This window comes from Pteropus alecto, unplaced genomic scaffold (genome assembly GCF_000325575.1).
Source record: "Pteropus alecto unplaced genomic scaffold, ASM32557v1 scaffold39, whole genome shotgun sequence".
In the NCBI taxonomy this organism is placed as follows: Eukaryota; Metazoa; Chordata; class Mammalia; order Chiroptera; family Pteropodidae; genus Pteropus; species Pteropus alecto.
Window position 1 is genome coordinate 9,150,961 of NW_006443568.1, and position 9,642 is coordinate 9,160,602.

Sequence of the window (9,642 nt, forward strand, 5' to 3'; positions counted from 1 at the left end):
CCCCCGCCCCCGCAGCGCGGGGAGCGCTGGCCCCGCCTCCACCTCGAGCCCCTGGCCCGCGCTCCGCTCCGCCCAGAAGAAGTCCTCCTGACTCCTCCCTCCCAAAGCTTGTCCCCCTCCCCACGCCGCCCAAGCCGGGCCCGCGGACCTCTTCCCACTCAGCTCGTTTAAAATCGGTCTCTAGATATTCCTTCTCCTTACAGCGGCAGGGAATCCCCCCTCCCCTCCCCTCCCACACACGTACCGAAAGTCCGGCGCCTGACCCAGGCAGAGGCTGGAAAGGAGGCTGGGCCCAGACTCCCCCGAAGCCCCCTCTCTACGAGGCCCTAGGGATCTCGCCCTACGGAAGCCAACACTGAGATCCCCTCGGGATCTCAGCGACTCGGCCCCAGGTAGGTTCTAACACTGTCACCACCATCAGGGCCCACAGCACTCCCACAATGATTTCTTAATACGCATTTTTTGCAATCTGTGCTTGAAGGGTCTCCTTTTAAGCCAAGCCTCCCCAGAATCTCTCCAGTTTCAGGGCCAGATCTGGGCTGATTTGGACTCCCCCTTCTCTGAGGAGGGCAGGGACCAGGTTCCCGGGATGGACCCGACGCTTGGGCTGCACTTAGAGTAAAAGGGCAAGGAGAGTCTCCCTGGAGAGCATCAACCTCCACCTAAATAGGTGTTCAGGGTCCATATGTGTTGAGATTTATTCACATGTGGGAGAATGGAGAGATGAACTTGCAGATTCATCTGTGCAGAAGAATGGCCAGTTATTTGCAAAGCTGTTCTAAGGCAGGGGGGTGGAAAGGATTGTTTAGCAAAAGCCTTCTGTGAACCAGACTCCACCAACATGTGATTGCCTTGAATCCTCACCACCACCTATTTGACAAATCATGAAACAGCCTCAGAAAGATGAGGTGACTTACCCGAGGTCACACAGCAAATCAAGAACAGATTAGGACTTTTAAAAAATCAAAGTGGATGAGGATGTCTCCTAAATTCAGAGGCTCCCCTTATTCCATGATGTTGCTAGGTAGTCACCTCAGCTGTTGAGGTGAATTTTCAGTGGAAAGCCTTTGGAACTCAACAAATCTGGATTTGAAGCCCAACTCTGCCACCTCCTTAACATTGGGAAACTCATTTTATGTTTCTAAACTTCAGTTTCCTTATCTATAAAAGGGGAATTATAATCCCAATCTTTCAGGTCTATGCTGAGGACTAAATTCATTTTATTCAATAAGTATTTATGGCTATATATTACATGCCAAGCTCTCTTCCTTAGCATGTATTATAAACCAGACCTGCTTCTAGTATTTGCATATAACTTACATTCTTCGGTATACTTTAAATCATTTCTAGATTACTTCTAACACTTAATACAATGTAAATAGTTATTATACTGTATTGTTTAGGGAATAATGACAAGAATAAAAAGTCTGTACATATTCAGTACATACACAACCATCAGTAGGCCTAACTACATAGTACGTCAGCAATGTTAACATTTTTTCCCAAATATTTTCCATCCACAGTTGGTTGAATCCACTGATAAAGAACAGTGGATACGGAGGACTGACTGCATTGAGAACGTGCAATAAAATACCTATGCAATGCCTGGCATATGATACATGCTCAGTAGAAATGGTAGGTTAACAATCATAGACTCTCCCTTTCTGCCAAATTCTTCCCCCTGCAAAGGACAGGGAGGGCAGAAGACCGGGGCTTAGGGATTGCACTGTGTGGGTTCTCCATTGGCGTGAGATGAAGATGTGAGAAGAGGCTTCAGCTTGAAGGAACTAACCATAACTGTAGTCATGGGGCTGGTAAAGCATGAGGCCAAAGATAGAGTACTGAGCAGGAACACAAGCGTGCAGATGGGACAGTCCCAGGGATGCCGGAGAACTGGCCAGTGGGCTCCTCCACTGACCTCGAGACTAGGGGTGAAGCAGAAGCTTGTTACTACTAGTTAAAGCGGATGGGAGGTGGCCATAGAGGTGGATACAGTAGCAGCAAGACAAGGGAATGGAATTGCAGGTAGAGGAACAGAAGAGAAAGTAGTTGGTCATCAACAGACACTTACTGGGCATGGACTATGTGCCCGGTACTGTCCTGGGCCCTGGGGATACAGCAGAGGAGTAGATGGAGAGGTTTCCTGTCCTGGAGGTGGGCAAACTATGAGCCAAATCTGGCCGGCTACTTTCATATGCCTGTGAGCCAAGAATGGATTTTACATCTTTAAATGTTGAAAAATATCAAAAGAATATTTCATGATGTGAAAATTATATGAAATTCAAATTTCAGTATCCATAAATAAAGTTTTATTGGAACACAGCCACGCTACGTTTACGTATGGTCTAGGGCTGCTTTCACACTGCGACAGCAGAGCTGAGTAGTTGCAACAGAGACCATATGGCTTGGAAAGCCTAAGATGTTTACTAGCTAGCTCTTTAGAAAAAAGTTTGTCAACCCCTGCTCTAGGAACTTACATTCTCTTTTGAGAGACAGTTAAACAAGCAGATCAGTGAGTTTCAGGGTGCTTCTGAGGACAAAAGCCAGCTGGCATCTGCATTTCCTTACACCCTACTTCTACCTCAGCCACCTTCCCCTGGAAGGGAAATGCTCCATTCAGCTGGGCTACAATACAGCAGCTGAGGAGCTGCAGTTGTTGGGATCAGCCCCCTGCCTCTGGATCAAGAAGATCTAGATTTTTCCTGGAAGAAAAAAGTCACACTCAGTAATCTGCAAAGTCCAGCACCCCACTGGATTCCCCTTCCCCTCTCTGATCCTCAATCCAGGAACAGCTTAGAAGCATCATCACCTTTGTCATGAGGCCTGCTACCTGTTTAGCTGCCAACTGTGTGGCTCCCTCTTTATAAAAAGTCTTCTACACTACCTCCAGGAGCCTTTAAGGGGGTAGGGCATGGGTTGGGTTTATTATTCCCATTTCACAGATGAAGAAACTGAGATTTATAGAAATGACCTGATTTACCCAATCATACAGCTTGAAATAGCTTTCAGAGCCAGAATTAGAAAAGAGTGGAATGTCAGCTTTGGAAGGGCCTTTGAGACTGTCTTAGTTAGACATGGGAGAAAACTGGTAGCCTGAGGCAGAAGTGAATCAGATAAGGGTGGTGGCGAACCCTCTATGTGCAAGAAATAAGGAGTGCATTGTCTGAAGAGAATTTAAAAACCTTAATGAAACTGGGTAGGTCTGCTTTTTTATTATCACCATGCCTTGGCAATTTTAAAGAATGTCGGTGATAAAATCCTCCTCGTGAAGAGATCTTTCTGTTGGTCTAAGTTCTAAATAATTGCTGTGATTATTGTGTTTTAAGAATATATGTAAGCTTCAAATTAGGATATTTTTATCACCTTTAATAAATAATCTAACTGGAAGCTAATTTGGAGAACTCCCAGGTACATAGTTGGACCTCAGTATATATGCCTTGAGTCAGAGTTCGCAGCAAGAGCTCACTTCCAGGGTGTTCATGTCCCCAAATCCCTGCATTTACACTGCAGATTTGAGATCAACAATGATAGTATGGTGATTGTAAAAATGAAGGAACAAAACTTGAGTTACCACAAATCTGTCCTTTTCTGTGCAAATCATTCTCTGAACTCTGTCAAGTTGCTTCTTTTGGAGATGTTTCTCTGTGTGTGTGTTCCTTTTTGTAAAAAAAAAAAAACAACAGTAATGTAATCAAAACTATTCTTTATTTTTTTCCCTTTTCTACTATAATCTTTTACTTTAAAAAAATTTTATTAGTCTGAATATATATGTGAAGAAATATATATGAAATTCAATAAAAGAAAAAATTATTATTTCTTTTTTGGCAATTATTTTTATTTTGTCTTATTTCATGATTATTATTGAAGATAATTCTGTCATGTTGAGGTTAAAAAAATGATCCATTCTGGGTGTCAGATATGCTAAATTCACCACTGGCCTGAAGACAGAATAGGACCCATGGTGACATCTTCTCAATCATAATCATTTATGAAATTATTTTATTGAGTACCTACTTGGTGCCAGGCACTGTTCTAAGGTTTGACATGTATCATCTCTCTTTTTTTTTTCCCATTCAACAAATATTTATTAACATCCCATGTGTGAGGCACCATTGTAGGTGCTGGGGATATGGCAGTGAAGTAAGTCAAATGCTTTCTCTCTCTTACTCTTGAACCACTGGGCCTGGAGGTGGGATGGGGTTCTCCTTGTGTATCATCTCATTTTAAAAACAGAGACAGAATCCCACAGTGCTGGCTGGGATTAGGGTAAGGTTAGTGAGACCAAGTCATGCAAATGCAAGGTCAGATCCTGTCTTTATTTAAAATGTTGATATTTTGTTCATCGTGGGGGTTTTTTGCATTACTTTTGACTTTAAAAAAAAATTACATTAAAATGTTAATTACCTTGATTGTTGAGGGGTGGGGTTTTTTTGGTGCCCTCTTAAATTTTGCACCCAAGATGCACCTCATTAACCTCACTCTGTTAACCTCACCTTTCTTTGCTCAGGTAACCCTCACAACTCACAACATTCTCATGAAATACGTGCAATAATTACCCCACTTTGCAGGTAAGAAAAGTGAGACTAAATGATTTGTTCAAGGACACACAGTTATTAAGTGGTAGAGCTGGTACATGAACTTCTCTTAACCCTACTTTGCATTTATTTTGTTTGGTTCTTACAGGTCCCTAACTAAATAGCTTGCCGTCGCTTTATTTTAAAACAAAAAAATGCAGCTTTCCAGCTCTTTAAAGTCTTGCCACCTGGGCTCACATTCCTGTTTTGTAACCAGGAACAGGATGGAGTGGCAGCCTCTCTTAGATAAGGCAGGCTCATCAGATTGCTCCAGCCCCCATCACACCCTACTATCTCAACTCCTCACTCATTTCACTCACTTGTTACCTCCGGCTCCTGGGCGCATTTGGATGTGGACCCCTCATCTGGCCATTTCACAAACGGAGGAGTCCAAGTCCCAGAGAGGAAGAGGCTTACTCAATTCGCACAGCACTAACAAAGCTGGGCTACAAGCCAGGCCTCACACAGCCCCAAAGTGACAAGAGACAATTGTGAGTGACTTTATATCTGATAGAATTTTAGAAAGGGAGTTCCCAGACTCAGATCAAACTAACTCCCAACGGCTGGCGGAGGTGGGCATTTCCACATCCATATCTCATGTGGTCCTCTCAACAATTCTGGCAGGTTGGCCTGACACCCTCCATCTTACAGGTGAGAAACTGTGGCTCAGGAGGTTAAGTGACCTTCCCAGGATCTCACTGCAAGTTTTTGACAGGCTCTAACTTCACTAACTCTTGACAAAAGACCACGGGAATCCGCCTTCTGCTTCCTCCCTTTAACTCTCACTCTTGCTAGAATTTTCTTGGGCTGAGGCTGGAGTCACCCCTGGCTCAATCTGCTTTCTTCCAGGAAGATACTGACATAAGGCAGCCAGAGAACCAAGCCGGAGTTGTCAAAAACACCTACTATATGCCAGGCTTAGAGTCTCTCCTTTGTGTTTATTTGCATCCTCTAAATTTCCCACAATTAATACATTTTACTTTCTCTGCAAGGAGTTATTTGATTCTCGCCTGGAAATTATTCTACTGAAGGTTTGGGAAAGTTGGGAATCAGTTTCTCCAATTTTCAATTAAGGAAACTGAAGCTCGGAAGGATTGCCCAAGGTCGCACAGGTAACAGGTGATGAAGTCAGGATTCTGTTTTAGTCCAAGACCTGTGTGTGCTCTTTCCATTCCACTGCTCTGCCTGCCTTTTTTTTTTAACTCCTTCACAAAGGAGTTCAAGTTATAAAAATACTAAGAGGGATTGAGTATTTATTCTTTCTTTCTTGTGTAAATTGTGTTTTAGAAAACTAATGAATGATGAAAAGTTCTTTTTTATAGACTCCAACTAATGAACACAAAAAGAATGACAGAATTAGAAAATTACTACTTTGTAACATCTAATGAAATAATAGATCATTAACGAGTGCTAAAAACCAATGATGGGGAATTTTATAATGAACAGAGTGGGCCAAGAACCCTGAACCCATGCATGAATCAGTAAAAACGTTTCAACTAAATATTATGTGCCTCCAGATATAACACAATATTAAGTACATAGCGCTATTTCCAATAAAGTATACTTGCCAAAAACATTAAGCCTGAATCTAATCGAGCCTCCAGATCTAACTTTCGATTTACTGGAAATACAAGGGACAGAAGAACAAGTTAAACTACACTGTCAGGAAGCAACTAGTCAAATCTTCCGGGATGTGAGAACCTTTACAGGACAAATGCTCTGGTTTCTCTTACAAATAGATAGCATGAAAAAGAAAAGTGGAACTGTTAGATTAAAAGTTACTTGAGACATATCAACCAAATGAAATGAACCTTATTGAATTCTGACTGGAACAAACCAATTACTAAAGAAATCTGAACATGAACTAGGTGTTAAATGGTAGTTTTATCTGAAAAAGCTCTGTTAAAGATAAATGCTGAAATAATTTGCGTGAAATGATATGAAGTCTGGGATTACTTTTATGATACTTCACGGGGAGGAAAAAGTGGGAGAGGTAGATGAAACAAGATTGGCAAAATGTTGATAATTATTGAAGAAGGGTGATAGGTAATGTCAATGTATTACATTCTTTCTACTTTTATGTACGTTTAAAATTTTCCATAAGAAGTGTTTTAAGGCTAAAAGTAAATGAGAAAATTGGGACAAAGAGAAAATACAGATCAAGAAATAGAGAAGTTCCAAGCTTCTTAGTAGCCAAAGCAAAGAGGGAAACAAGAGTTACGCTAGCCAAGTGTTGAGAAGGGCAGCCTGTAGTCTTTTGACCCTCACACAGCCACATATGAATGGGCCCTGGGTCTGGAACACTTCCTAACCAATAGACAAAGAGCACACATAGTCTGTGCTAGGTTTATCACCATGTGTGGGAATATCTTTCCTGGTTTCAGATGCAATGAGTATTCCTCTTGTCTCTGTTTAAGCATGTGCGTCAGTCATATGGCATCTAGCCAATTCCATCTGTTCGCTGGGAGGGGACAAGGTCCTTCCACTGCGGCAGAAGGGTGAGCAAAGGTGAATTGCGCCCTGTGTCGGCCACTGAGAGAGATTTGCTGGCCATGAGGGACCAATGCCCAAGACTGAAACCGATCTTGCTCTGTCTCTTCTCTATATATAAAGCATTATTCCGTCCAGTGCTTTGACTGTGTTTTCCCTGGTAATGCAGACACCGAGATGCAATGGGTTAGAAGGGTTTAGAGACCTCTCCTGGGATTGGTAACTGGTGCACAGTACTCTGCTTGACACTAAGAGACTTAGAAAACCAACAAACCAGCATAGTTTCTTGCAATCAAAGAGATTTCATTGATAACAAAATTCCCACTTAATACTGCCTACCAGGTTTACCAGCAAGGGGGTCAGTCACCTGTCCTGATTTGGGCTATAATGAGGAACTTGCAAAGAGCTGGGGCCAACAGAAGGAGAGGAAATAGGTAGAGAGAGGTGGAGCTTAGAGGATGGGGAAAATAAAGGGAAAGGCAGGGCATTTTAGGTGGAGGATTCTGAGTAAGCAAGGGCAGAAGCTATTTCATTTTCATAAAAGAAACAACATACAAAATGTATGTGAACCCAAATAAAGCTGGTCTTTTTTGCTCCCTCCTTGCCCAAAAGAAATCGATCTAACTCCAAAAAGTACTGACAGGAAACAAAAGTCTTTACCAGCGTACTCTGGAGGACACTGCAAAGGGATCACAAAGCACACCTCAGAGCAAGATGTCCTATCGAAATCCTCCTAAATCTCTCTTCCCCAAAGCTCCACGCTACCAGAGTAGCCTCCCAAAACTCTCCTTTCTTTCCCCTTTTTTCCCCCCCGAATTCCTAACAACCCAAACTTTGCCGGCTCACTCCCCTCTGTTCTCTCAGTAGCAGCTTTTCCTGAGTGGGACTGAGAGAAAATTCCTCCAGGTCACATCACTTTTTTGCTTAAGTCTATTCCTCTCCCTCTGCCCTCCTTACAAAGAGTCCTTAGAACTAAGCGTGGGAAGGAGGAAAAGCTATGAATATTTAGATGCAAATATTTTTGTCCTGTTGCATAGTTAAAAAGATTGTAAGGAAATACGCCCTGTTATCAGTAAAAGGCCAGCAGAGCGTTCAAATCAGGTAAAGTCGGGCCAGGTCCTGGCTCTGCCACATTCTAGTTGTGTGACCTTAGCCGAGTCTTGTAGATATTTCTCCAAACCTCAGATTGTTGTTATGCAAATTACTTAGCATAGTATTTGGCATCCAGTAAGTGTTGCATAAACTGTAGCTTACAAAATAGTTATCTCTAGCTGGTAGGAATATGGTGAATTTTATTTTTTCCTTATCAATATTTTTGCCTTTATCAATATTTTATTAACAAATGTTTATGGTAAGCACATTTGTAATTAAAGTAAAACACCATAAAGATTATTATAAACATGGTCATAAACTAAATGTTTATCAGTAGACGACTAAATGAATTACGGGGTACCCATATTCTGGATTAAGAATGTTAAAAATGGGGTATTTCTCTAAGTAATGTCCACAGTAGAGCAAGTTGCAAAACGAAATGGTGTGACCTCTCTCTATATATATTTTATATTTATTTATATCTTTATGTATATTTATTTATGTTAAGTATGTAAACAAACAGACGTAATGGAAGAATATTCAACACCACAGATGAAGGTTTTTCATTTTTTAAATCTATATTTTTGTAAGGTTTAATTTTTTAAATACGACACATGAATTACTTTTACATAAGAGGAGAAATTTTAAGGGGGAAAACAGGTAGGTAGGGTTCCCGGTGTGTTTCCAGGCCCGACAGCAGAACAGAGCATGGCAGAAAGCGAAAGACTTCGACTGTCCTCACTTCAGTCCTATCGCTGTGCAGTTTGAGTTCCAGCCAGCTACTCGGTTGGGAGGGGTTAGCTGCTCTCCGTCTTCAGCCGTCAAAAGACACCCCCCACCCCGCACATGTCCTCTTTTGCAAAGACTGCAACAGAAGGGAGCTAGTTGAGGTTGCTCCCTGCTTCCTTCCTGTGGGAACCTAATACCTCCGCTAAGGAGAGTTAGATTTGCTGGAGCCACGAAGAGAGCAGGGGAAAGAGAAAGTCCTGGAACCTGGAGATTTTTCTCGATGTGGCTTGTGGCCCCGGAGACTTCCCTTCCCCCCAATCTTGAAACTGAAGAGGGAGGGCTCTGGAAGGACAACAGGGCCTTGCAGTGTTCTCAGGGTGGAGCCCGCCCTGCAGCGTGGGGAGGGAGGGAGTCGTTGAGTTCCCCAACACTTGGGGGACAAGCCTGAGCAGTTCCTGGAATGTGGGGAAAATGAGCGCAAAGACACACTGGGGGCCCTTATCAGCGTCTCTATAAAAACCATTGCCTTCAGATCTAGCCCTTAGATTAAGTCCCAGGATTTCCTGGCTGGTTCCAAGAACCCTGCCCGGAAAGTGGGCGGGGTTCCTGCCACCGCCTCCTAACCTCTCCGGCCCTTTTCACTTTTGGGTCCCGAATGCCAGCCTATCCCCACGGCCAGCCGGATCGGCTCCAGGGTCTCTCTCTGAAAACAACCCCCCGGGTGCCTACCGCGCCTCCGGCAGACCCCCGCCCCGCC

The 9,642-nt window shown here is 43.0% G+C and overlaps 1 long non-coding RNA gene across 1 annotated transcript in view; it reads right to left on the bottom strand.

Moving 5' to 3' along the window:
• Window positions 1-8,715: 8,715 nt before the first annotated feature.
• Window positions 8,716-9,642, bottom strand: part of LOC112472935 — a 2,256-nt gene continuing 1,329 nt past the window's right edge. The window contains exon 2 of the long non-coding RNA XR_003043834.1: window positions 8,716-9,274. This is a non-coding gene — a long non-coding RNA (uncharacterized LOC112472935). The remainder of the gene's footprint in view (window positions 9,275-9,642) is intronic.